We start from the raw sequence: 12,767 nt of genomic DNA, 5'->3' as shown, positions 1-12,767 counted from the left end.
TTCCTTAAAGCAGTAATCTTACTTTGTTCACTTTTTGAGAAAATTCTGCCCAACACCCAAGTCTGAATAACCCTCATTTGTCTATCAGTCATTCCCTTGGCACAAAATCTTTTCCTCTAACACCCATCATAGTTTGGTGTGCAGCAGACATATTCTATGCATATTTCCCATTTCATGTTCCCAAGGATCAAGCTTTAATGAAATTAATCATTTTTCCTACTTCACCCAGGATATTCCTAAGAGAGGCTGGCATTTTTGTACTACAGCTGCATGGTGATGAAAAAGTAGAATAACTGCTGTACAATTTGGTGACACTCTCTTGATTTGCACTAGGGCACCAGCAGACTTACTCACCATTGCTTTTGTATCAGCAGTGTAAACATCAACACAGTGAGGATGGCAAATGGCATTCTAGTGCTATTAGGAAAATAATTTTGACCTCTCAGTCCACCTACAAAGGTCTTAGGAACTGTCAGGGGCATGTAGATCCTGAGAACACTGAGAACTGCTGATGTAAATAAAAATACAGAGAAGATTTGGGTCCAGACAGGGTAGAGCCTTGAAAATGACATTGGTGCCAGAGTCACAAGGCCTTGGTGTGCACCAGGCTCTTCTAGTGTGGGACTAAGTGGCTTTGGATAAGTCACTGTTCTCTGGAAGCCAGACACTTAACACACAAAACTGGTGGGTGCTCTCTATATCCCAGAACTGGGGAAGGGAGGAGATGAGACCCAGACTTAAGAGCCTCTTAATGCATAAATGGTAATGCACAGACCAGCGGGAGAAACCAGCAGCTTTGAGGAATGAGGCAAAGTTATGAACTTTCACATCCTGGCTTAAGCCATTTATGATTAGAAACACTGCTCAGATTCCTGGAAACCCTGAAAGAAATCCAGTTGGGTTTCTAATTTTAACAAATAGACAACTTTGGGACTCTGCTTCAAGTCACCCATTACCACATATAAAAGTCCACATTTCCCCTTGTTTCCTATTGGACAGGTAAGCTCTGAACCAAGTCAGGTAGAAGGCTGGAATCCCACGGGAAATGACAAGCATTTCAGAAAATATGATTTGATTAGCAGTGTCAAGAAGATAGGTGATTCTGTAAAATTCCAGGGAACTAGGAAGTACTTGTTAAAAAGTTTTCAAGTGGACTTCTGCTTCCAGGAACATGGAGTAGAGGTACTTCTACTTCTTTCACTCACAAAGTTCAACTAAAACTCTTGAACATTATGTATTAAAAAACAAACATACTGACCAGTGTGGTTTAGTTAGTTGGAACATCGTCCTATACATCAAAAGATGATAGTTTCAATTACTGGTCAGGGAATATACCCAGGTTGCAGGTTCAATCCCCCAGTCAGGGCATGTGCTGGAGGCAATTGATCAATGTTTCTCACATCAATGTTTTTCTTTCTCCCTCTAAAATAAATAAATAAATAAATAAATAAATAAATAAATAAATAAATAAATAAAATTTGAAGCTCTGCTAATGAACATAAACTGATGAACAAAAAAGATCCAGAGACATAGAAGCATCAAACAGACTGTTAAAACTCAGAGGGAATGCAGGAAGGGTGTGTGGGTGGGAATAGATCAACCAATGAACTTGTATGTATATATGCATAGCCCAGGGACTCAGACAATAGGGTGGTGAAGGCTGGGGTGGGGGACAGGGCGGGCTGGGAGAAGTCAATGGGGGAAAAGGGGACCTATATAATATTTTCAACAATAAAGATTTTTTTAATTTAAAAAACTATATTTTAAAAAATAAAATGCAGAACAAACCGACAAAAAACAAAAAACTCTGAAAGAGGGAAAGAAGACAGATCAGTTAGGGATCTGCAGATCCAAGAAACAACATAGCAGTGAGTTCCTGGGCTTTCTTTTGTCTCATATATCCCAGAGTTAGAGCTGAAGAAGCAAGAAATGAGGAAATGCCAATGAATACGCAAAACACACACACACACACACACACACACAATAAATAAATAAATAAATAAATAAATAAATAAATAGAAGACATCAACAGAAATTTGCTCTCTCTAGCCAAAGAAAAAGAAAGGGAGCAACACTTTTGTTTTGTTGGTGTGTTTTTGTTTTTGTTTTTTTGTGTTTTTTTAAAAATATATTTTATTGATTTTTTTACAGAGAGGAAGGAAGAGAGATAGAGAGTTAGAAACATCAATGAGAGAAACACCAATCAGCTGTCTCTTTCACACCCCCTACTGGGGATGTGCCCGCAACCAAGGTACTTTGCCTTTGACCGGAATGAAACCTGGGACCTTTCAGTCCACAGACCTATGCTCTATCCACTGAGCCAAACTGGTTTTGGCAACACTTTTGTGGGTTTTTTAAAATAATTATTTATTGTTGAAAGTATTACAAATGTCCTCCTCCCTCCCCTTTAACCCCTCCAGCCCGCCCCCACCCTTGCTCCAGGCCCTCACCACCCCATTGTCTGTATCCACAGGGCCATGCATATATGAACACAAGGAAGGGGCAATACTTTTAGATAAAAACTGCTCTACCAGCCAAACACCATAAAAAACACTGTACCCCCTTGCCCCAACAGGCAAAGATCGAGTAGAGAAACTACACTTCTACTTTCATCAAGCTATAATGAGGCACCACTAGGATGGTGTCAGAGAAGGACAAGTACATAGCCAGGATTTCATTACCCACTGGGTGATAACAAGATCTCACCCCCCAGAACCCATGGTATCAGTAGAGTAATAATAAGGCACTCCTACCCTTCCCACCCAGGGAGGTATCAGTGGAAGCCTAATGGAGAGCTGAAGTTTCCAACCCCCTTCCTGTACTCTGTAATGTCAGAGGAAGCCAGATGAAATACTGGTAGAAGGTTTAAATATGATCCAGAAGCCATAACATAATATCCCAAATGCCCAGACTTCAGTAGAAATTTATTTATACCAAGAACTAGGAAGATCTGAAACTGAATGTCAAAATTCAATCAGTAGATGTCAACTTTGAGATTACAGAGATGTTATTTTATCTGACAAATATTTTTTAAAGCAGCCATCATAAAAAAAATGCTTTAAGGATCAGTTATGAACACACTTGAAACAAATTTAAAAAATAGAAAGACATAGCAATGAAATAGAAGACATAGAAAAGAACCAAATGGAAATTTTAGAACTGAAATATAAGATAACTAAAATTTTGTTAGAAAGTCAGTGGATGTGCTTGACAGTGAACTGGAGAGAACAGAGAAAAGAAATCATTGAACTAGAATTTAAGACAATAAGAATTATCTAATCTGGATAACAGATTAGACTTTTATTTTTTTGTGAGATTATAACAAAAAAAATCTAATGTATATGTAATTAAATTCCTGAAAGAAAATAAAAAAGAGAGTGGAGCTGAAAAACTACTTGAAAAAATTTTTCTAAAAACTTCTAAAATTTGGCAAACAAAAAACCATAAACCTACAGATTCAAGAAGCTGAGAAATTCCAAAGAGGATAAACCCAAATTAATCCACACCAAGATACAAAGTAATTAAACTCCTGAAAACTAAAAAACAAAACTAAAATCTTTAGAGCAGTGAGAGAGAAATACTGTAACTCACTTATCAGAGTGAAACAATTTGAATGCCAGTGGATTTCTCATCAGAAACCATGGAGGCCAAAAGGAAATGGCACAACATCTTTTTCAAACACTAAAAGGAAAGAACTGACAAGTAAGAATTCTATATCCAGCAATAAGATTCTTTAGGAATTAAGGGAAAATCAAGACATTCTCAGATGAAGAAAAACTAAGAGAATTTGTTGCTAGAAAAATCAACCTAAAGCAACGCTAAAAGAAGTTTTACATGCCAGAACTGACCAGCAGACCCTGAGCAATGGACGAATTACTCTGGCACACGTTTCTGTGAAAGAGAAGGATAAGAGGCTGTTTGGCTATAGGCACCAAACATCCCCATCCACCTGCCTCCTTAGACTTTCATTGTAACAAACGCTTGAACTAAAATTAAACTCTATATACAATTAGCAGAGTAAGTGTCCTTGAGGAAGCACATGTTTCTTTCTATTCGGTCAGGTCTAAAGACTAGACACAGAGATTTCAGTAAAATATCCAGGGGCTTGGACTTGTTTAGAAAAATCAAGGCAGGGGCTGCCGCCTTGGGCGAGGTCCCCTCCTAGAGGCCCCCAACCTTTTGGAGTAACCTCCTTACAGACTTTCCAACCGGGTCCCATGCTTCCCCACATCTACCAACACATAGGGAAAACACTTTTAAAGGAATTTTAGAATATCAGGAGGGAAAAAAGAATCAAGTAAGCAAAATTGTGGGTAAATCCAATAGAAATTCTTTCTCCTCTTGAGCTTTCTAAATTATGTTCAATGGTTAAAGCAAAAATTATAAACTTTTAGATATGGTTGTGTGTATGTAGAAAGAACAGGAAACAAAAAAATAAATAAAATTGTAGATTTAAATTTTAACATATATATAACATTAAATCTCCAGAACAGATAGTTTCACTGGAGAATTTTACGAAATGTTAAAAAAAAAAAACAAAAAAAAAAAACACCAATTCTACACAATATCTTTAAGTAAATGGAAGAGGAGAAAACACTTCTCAGTTCAATTCATTAAGCTAGAATTACCATGATGTCAAAAGACAGTACAACAAATAAAAATAAAAACTACAAGCCCATATCCTTCATAAATATAGATGTGAAAATCTTGAATGAAACATTAGCAAATATAATAGAATTCAACAACGTAAAAAAAATTATGCCCTGCTAAAAATTATGACTAAGTAGGGTTTATTCCAGTAATGCAAAGTTGATTCAACATTTTAAAATCAACAAATATAATAGCAGCACAATCTACAATAGCCAGAATTTGGAAACAGCCTAGGTGCCCGTCAGCAGATGATTGGATCAAAAAACTATGGTACATCTACACAATGGAATACTATGCTGCCATAAAAAAGAAGGAATTCTCATCATTTGCAGCAACCTGGATGGAATTGGAGAACATCATGCTGAGTGAAATAAGCCAATCAATGAAAGAGAAACACCACATGACCTCACCCATTTATGGATAATAAAGAACATTATAAACGGATGAACCAAAAGATAGATATAGAGACAGTAAAGCAACAAGCAGACTGTCAAATTACAGTGGGGAGGGGAGGAAGATCTGGGGGAGATAATAGATCAACCGAAGGACTTGTGTACATGCATATAAGTACAACCAATGGACATAAAACTTTGGGGAGGGAGGGTAGGTATGGAAGGGCGGGAGGGAGGCAAAAAAAAAATCAAAAAATTAATAAAATATATTTTAAAAAATCAACAAATATAATCCACCATATTAATAGACTAAAGAAGAAAATTCATATGTTCACAACCATCAATTCAGGAAAAACATTTCATAAAATTCAACACTAATTTATGATATAATGCACAGAAAAAGAGAAATAGAAGGGAACTTTCCCAACTTGATAAAGAATGCCTACCAAAAAAAAATACATCTAACATAATATTTAATGGTTAAAGACTAAATGACTTCTCTAAAATTAGGAACAAGGAAAGGTGTCAACTCTCATCATATTCAATTTACTAGCTAGCCAGTGCAATAAGATAAGCTAAGGCATGAAGATTGGAAAGAAATAAATAAAACTGCTCCTATTTGCAGATAACTTCATTCTCTACATTAGGGGTGTCGAACTCAATCAGAGAAGGGGCCAAAATCTAAAATCCAGCCTAAATCGCGGGCCGAATGGTTTACTGAACAGTCATAAACTGACAATGTTAACCAGAAATGTGAATTTAAAATGAGTGGAACAATCTTTTCCTTAACAGTGCTGTTAACCAACTCACATGCTATCAAGCAAAACAGTAATATTGGTATCAAGCAAAACAGTAATATTGGAATGTACCTAAAATGCTCATTGTTTTGTTTTCTGGCTAGATGTCTGACACCGTTTTCCCCGGATCAATGAGTCAATGTTCGGTTTTATTTCTTGGGCTGTAGCAACCCGCAAAACAGCATGGAGGTTGTCATCGGTAATGCGTGATCTGTGCTTGTTTTTGTTCAGATTCATTATTGAAAACATCTGTTCACAAAGATAGGTGCTCCCGAACATGGATAGAATACGGGCAGCATGAAGTCGGAGCTCTGGCATTGAGTCAGGGGGCAGTAGAGGGTAGAAGTCCTCAATTTCAACATCCTGAAACCTTGATTTCAGGCCACTGTCAGACTGAAGCTCGATTATCTCCATCTGAAGGTGATGGGGCACATTGTTGACATCAACTGTAAAAGGATTGGCAAAGATGTCAAAGCCTGAGTGCTGTGTTCTAAAGTCAGAGAAGCGCCGCTCAAATTCACTTAGTAAACGGCTAACTTTGGTAGCCAGCCGACTGCAAGGAAAAGTACCAGAAATAGTGGTTGAGATACTCAAACAAACGGGAAAGTGGGCAAGATTGTCCTGTTCCAGTTGGGACTTCCATAGTTGAAGTTTACGCTGGAATGCTGTGATCATGTCAGACATCTTCGTGATGACTTGTTTGCGTCCCTGCAGCTTCAGATTCAGTTGGGCGAGATGCTCGCATATGTCACACATCATAGCAAAATCACATAGCCAGGTGGGATCCGACAGTTCAGGCAAGGGCTTTCCTTTACTTTCCATGAAAAGAGCAATTTGTTCTCTGAGCTCAAAAAATCTTTTGAGGACTGCGCTCTTGCTCAGCCATCTTACTTCTGTGTGGTATGGCACGTCTCCGTGCTCTGCACCCACCTCCTGTAAAAACTGCTGGAACTGGCGATGATTCAGGCCACGTGCCCGTATAAAGTTAATAGTTTTAATGACTGTGGTCATTATGTCATTCATGTCCAGAACTTTTCCACACATAGCCTCTTGGTGGATAATGCAATGATAAGTAATCAAGGGTGTGTGGCAGTGACTTTTTTGCATTCTTTCCTTCATTAGTCCAACCAAGCCTTTCTTTTCTCTGCACATTGAAGGTGCGCCATCGGTAGTTAGCCCCACCAACTTTTCCCAGGGTAATTTAAAATTATTTATAGATTTCTCCACAGCCTCAAATATATCTCTACCAGTCGTCGCCCCATGCATGGCAGCTACATCCAAAAGTTCCTCAGTGACAGAGAGGTCGGTCTTCGTAGCACGTATAAAGATGGACAGCTGCGCTGTATCAGTGTTGTCTGTGCTTTCATCGATAGCAAGTGAAAAAGCGAGATAACTGCATGCCTGTTCGGCCAGCTGTGATGATAGATTTCCTGAGAGTTCTTGAACTCTATCTGCAATGGTGTTTCTTGACAAACTGACATTTTGAAAACTCTGTATCTGGTCTGGGCATACTTGCTCACACACTTTTAGCATGCATTGCTTCAAAAAGGCACCCTCTGAAAAACACCTTGAAGTACGGGCAATTTCTTCAGCCACTATAAAGCTTGCTTTCACTGCAGCATCATTTTTCGCTGTAGCCTTTGTAAACATTTGCTGCTGTGATTGTAGTTTGCCTTTTAGTTCTTTAACAATTTTATGCTTTTCTTCCAAAGTATATTTGCCATACTTAACATTATGTTTGGTGTCAAAATGACGACGTATATTGTACTCTTTCATCACCGACACTGTCTCATAACACAATATACACACTGGTTTGCCCTCTCTAAGCACAAACATGTATTCATTTTCCCATTTGTCATTAAATTGTCTGTCTTCACCGTCAACTTTTCTTTTCCTGGACATTTTGGGATCAATATTGGCAGTAAAAGATGTAGTTTATTGGAAATCTGCGTTAGAAGGAAAAAGTTGAAAACTGCACAGGGATAGCTTGATTTGGCAGATGGTGTGGAGAAAAAAAAAGTCAGTCAATAAATGCCTGGCTGGGTACAGATAGCAGATTCTGTTGCGATTTTTATGCCTGCACTTTATGCCAGGAACTGGCAGCTTCTGCTGTGTATTTTTTATGCCCGCACACTCACTCTCTCCTCTGCTCTGCCACCCGCACAACCACATGGGATGCCGGACTATAGGTCACGCCTCCTGAATCTTGCGTGACTTGTTATCTATGCGCATGCATAATAGATAGCAAGTACTGCGGCCGGCGAGGCGGCTGGCGAGATCACAAGCCTCCTATGTCACCGCGCGTCATTGTGATGGAACGCAGCGGAGTGCAGTGATGACAGCGCGGTGCGGGCCACATTGCAAGGCCTGGCGGGCTGGATTTGGCCCGCGGGCCTTGTGTTTGACATGTGTGCTCTACATTAAAAATCTCAAAGAATCGACAAAAAAAGAAAACCTCCTAGGACTAATAAGTGAGTTTGGGAAGGTCATAGGATACAAGACACATAGAAAAATGAATTGCATTTCTGTATATAAGATTTGTATATTGAAAACTACAAAACACTGAAAACAGAAATCAAAGAATACCTAAATAAATGAAGTGACATAGTGTGTTCATGGATTGGAAGACTCAGCAAAGTTAAGATGTCAGTTCTCTGCAATTCCTACCAAAATCCCAGCAAATTTTTTGTAGATATAGAAATTGTTATTCTAAAATTTATATGGGAAGTGTAAAAGAGCTAGAATAGCTGAAATAGTTTGAAAAAGAATAAATTGAAAAGAATCAGGTTACCTGATTTCAAGTTTTATTACACAAAAATCAAAATTGTATAGTACTGACAGAGAGATGACATATAGATCAATGGAATGGAATAGAGGATCTAGAAATAGACCTATACAAATAAGCCACACCAATTTTTAACAAGGTACAAAAGCATTTCAATGAAGGAAAGATTATAATCTTTTCAACCAATGGTTCTGAAGTCATTGGACATCCATGGGTTAAAACACACACACACATACACACACACACACACACACACACACACACACCTTCTACTTAAGTCTTGCACCTTATACAAAAATTAACTCAAACTGGACCACAGATCTAAATGTAAAACTAAAACTTATGGTTTAAAAAATGTAAGAGGAAAATATTCAAGATCTAGAGCTAAGCAAAGCATTCTTAGAATTGACATCAAAAGCATGATCTATAAGAGAAAAAAATGATAAACTAAACCAAAATTAAAAGCTTTTGTTAAGAGGATGAAAATATAAGCTACAAAAGACTTTGTTAAGAGGATGAAAATATAAGCTACAGAGTGGAAGGAAATATTTGAAAACCACAAAATCTGACAAAGTACTGATATCTGACATATATTTTAAAACTCAACAGTAAAAAAAAATAAAAAATTAAACAATCCAATTAAAAAATAGGCAAAGATCATGAAGGAACATTTCTCCAACAAGTGTATATACAGATGGCAAATAAGCACATGAAAAGACATTTGACATCATTAGTCATTAGAGAATTGCAAATTAAAACCACAATGAGATATTACACACTTATCAGAATGGCTAAAATAAAACAGAACACCACCAAATGTTGATGAGGATTCTGAAAAACTGGATGATTCATACTTTGCTGGTGGAAATGTAAAATGGTACAGCCACTCTGTAAAAGTTTGGAAGTTTCTTTTTAAAAACACACACAACTAGACATGCAACTACCATGCAACCCAACAATTATACTCTTGGGCATGTATCCTAAATAAATGAGAGCTTATGTCTACACAAAATACCTATGCACAAGTATTTATAGCAGTTTTACTCATAATACCCAAAATTGGAAATAACCCAGATGTTTTTTGTGGACGAATGATTAAACAAACGGTGATACATCTACCAATGAATAGTAATCAGGAATTTTTTTAAAAAAAAATAACTATTGATACACACAACAACTGGATGGTTAAATCTCCAGAGAATTATTCTAAATCAGAAAAGCCAATCCCAAAAGTTTACATTTAGCGTGATTCCACTTATAGAACATCATTGGATGAGCAATATTCTAGACATGGAGAACAGTTTCATGACTGCCAGGGTTTAGGATTGAAGGTGGAGAGGAATGAATGTGACTATAAAGGATTGGACTCAGTAAGCATGTTATGGAACAGTCCTGATTGTAGTGGTGGTTACATAAAACTACATATGTGATAAAAGTGCATAAACCTACACAACCACAGACACACACACACACACACACACACACACACACGTGTGAATGCTCATAAAAATCGTTATTTCTATCCTGAAGTTGAGGAAATGAAGGTTCAGAAAGGTTGAGCCACTAGGCCCAGGGACTCTGTCTCTCCAAAACATATTCACATGACCACTTGACCACACCCCTGCCCTGGCAGGCTACCCCAACCAGCAGACAGAGGACAGAGACCCCAGCTTGACACCCCTGACAGCAGGTGGACTTGCTTTCCCAAGACAGGGCCAGAGAGGGGAGAAGTCCATCTGGCAAGTTTTGATGGGGGCGCGGGGGCTGAGTCCGCATTTGGTTGGGCCAGCCCCTAGGAGGTAGGTGAGGAGAAGGGTGCCCCTGCTTCTCTTCTATCTCCATCCTTCCCTACCTCTGGCCCCAGCCTAGTGCCAGCACACAGAGGATACTCCACACCTGTCTTCCCTTCCTCCTCCTTCCTGACTCAGTCCCCATCAAGTCACCCACCCCTAATCAATGCCATCTCCCTTTTCCACAGCTGAACTTCGTCACCCATCCCCAGAGCCAGCAAGACATGGGCCCCACTTTCCAAACCCCCAACGCCTTTCATTTAACCAGGCACATGGAGGGGTGAGTTGAAGACTGGGGTTTTTCTGGGGGTGGGGTAGATGTGGGAAGAGGGCACTGTTGGGGGGCTGCTAATGGAGATTCAACCGAGCAGGAAAGCAGGGTTTGAGAGCAGCAAACTTTTCTGTGCCACACTGGCAGGAATACATGAATTACTTATGCACCATTGTGCCGCTTTGGGGAAATTCCCTTAGATCCCTTTTGCGTTTGCATAGGGAGTAGACACAGAACGCAGAGGAGGACAGCATCACTTCACGCAGTGAACAGAGTCTCAGTTCTCTCACCAGTAAAATGGGGACAGTGCAGCATCTCCTTGTGTAAGTCAAGCAAAAGTGATCCATGTAAAGTGCTTAGCAGAGTAGCTGGAACATAGTGGGTGCTCAAAAAATGCTTGTGGAATGAATAGGCATGCAAGGTGCCCAATGCAGGTTAGTTAAATGGGCAGCCCTCTCTCTGGGCCACTCAGCCTTCCCGAGCCGGCTGACATGGCAGCTCTGTGAGATTTCTCTGGCTCCTAGCCTAGATTAAGCACATCTTCCTCTGTATCCCGAAGCCCTTTGGGAGGGCCTTTGTTGTTGCCTTGCTTAATTTACCTTATGTTATATATCTCCGAACCCCAATTCCATGCCCTACACCCCCATCCCCACACCTGTTGAGGACCAGAGCTCAAACTGCTTATCTTTCAGCATCACACCCATCTTACCTTTCACAAGAAATAATCTGAGTCAGAGCTCGGAGTCACGATCTTGTCTGACTTCCCAGGAGACGTCTATAACCCTTTCACAGTTGAGCAGACTGAGACCTCCCTTGCCAGCCAAGAGGTGGGAGAGCCAGGATGCAACTCCAAGATCCTGAGGTCACTTCCTATTATCCCACACTGCCAGGGAAAGGAAGATAAGTAATTCCAGACCGAATCAGGGAGGGAGCAAACAGGCAGACTGGCCAGGAGCCTCTGTCCCCAGCCCTGGGAGATCACCCAGACCAAAGCTTTGTTCAAGTTTTGTTTCTCACCCAAGCACTCTGGGACTAACCCAACTGTTTGCAAACACATTACATAATTGCTCACATATTTATTTAATGCCATCTCTTGAATATTAATCACTTGATAATACAGAATAGAAACATGTGCATTTAAACCCAGCAGCTTTTGACAGGCGTGAGTGGGCAAGGAGGTTGAGACGAGCCATCGATGAGCCATCCTGTCAGAGGGGGATGTGACATCTCCCCTCTCCCCCTCCCCAGATGAGTGAGAGGCTTCTCAGGCCCATGGCTGGCATCCACGGTGGAATTTTCACTGTGGGGCTCAACCTCTTTCATTATATAAAGAAATGCATTCTCTCTTCCCTGAAGGAGGATTGAAGCCATGGTTTATTTGTTTACTAGCGTTTATAGAGCACCCTCTATGTGCAGTCACTCTTATGTTTTTATTCACCCCGGGATGCCCTGGAAATGAAACAGACATGACCCCTATCCTCATGGCGCCAACACTCCAGCAAACAGGAGACCAAATAAATAAAGAAGATAGGTTCAGGGCATCACAAGACTGTGAAGAAAACAAAACAGGGTGGCAGGTGGGGAGTGATGTGCAGTTGCTGAGGAGGGAAGTTGGACCAGAGCTCTCACTGGTGGAAGCAGCCAGACATGCATAGGTCCAGGGCTTGAAGAAGAGCATGGAGGGCAATGGGCTGGGAAGAATGAGCAAAGGCCCTACATGGGTGATGCATGCAGAGGAATGCCTGCTCAGGGCCAATGGGGCCAGGCCTAGAAGCACCTCATGCAAAGTTTGAATTATAGTCTATGTGTAGAGGCAAAACAATTAGAGGGTCCTAGCAATCTAATGAATGTTTGGAAAACATTTCTCTGCATCTGGGAGAGGACTGGTAGGTGACAGGTGTGCCAGGAAGAGCTTGGTCAAAGTTCCTGGTCTACAATGCTGGGGAGTGCACAGGGAGAATCTAGGCAAAGCACAGGAATGGCTGCCTAGGCCCCAAATGCTAGTAGATCTGTCTAAGTTTCTTCCAGACAGCAGTGGAGGGCCTAGCCTGACCCAGGAATCATAGTAACACCAGTGATATA

At 40.3% G+C, this 12,767-nt stretch overlaps 1 protein-coding gene across 13 annotated transcripts in view; it reads left to right on the top strand.

Moving 5' to 3' along the window:
• The window catches only part of ATP2B2 (ATPase plasma membrane Ca2+ transporting 2), a 464,830-nt gene that overhangs the window by 245,759 nt on the left and 206,304 nt on the right, over positions 1-12,767 (top strand). For 9 of the 13 annotated variants that reach the window (XM_084901911.1, XM_084901906.1, XM_084901904.1 and 6 more), the window contains one exon: positions 10,603-10,694. The exons of the other annotated variants lie outside the window; for them this stretch is intronic. The gene's annotated coding sequence lies outside the window, so the exon portion shown is untranslated. The remainder of the gene's footprint in view (positions 1-10,602; positions 10,695-12,767) is intronic. 13 annotated transcript variants of the gene reach the window in all.

This window comes from Pipistrellus hanaki, assembly GCF_964339955.1.
Source record: "Pipistrellus hanaki genome assembly, chromosome: 13".
In the NCBI taxonomy this organism is placed as follows: Eukaryota; Metazoa; Chordata; class Mammalia; order Chiroptera; family Vespertilionidae; genus Pipistrellus; species Pipistrellus hanaki.
Note: the sequence above shows the minus strand (reverse complement) of the source record. Positions and strands in the feature narration are given on the sequence as shown.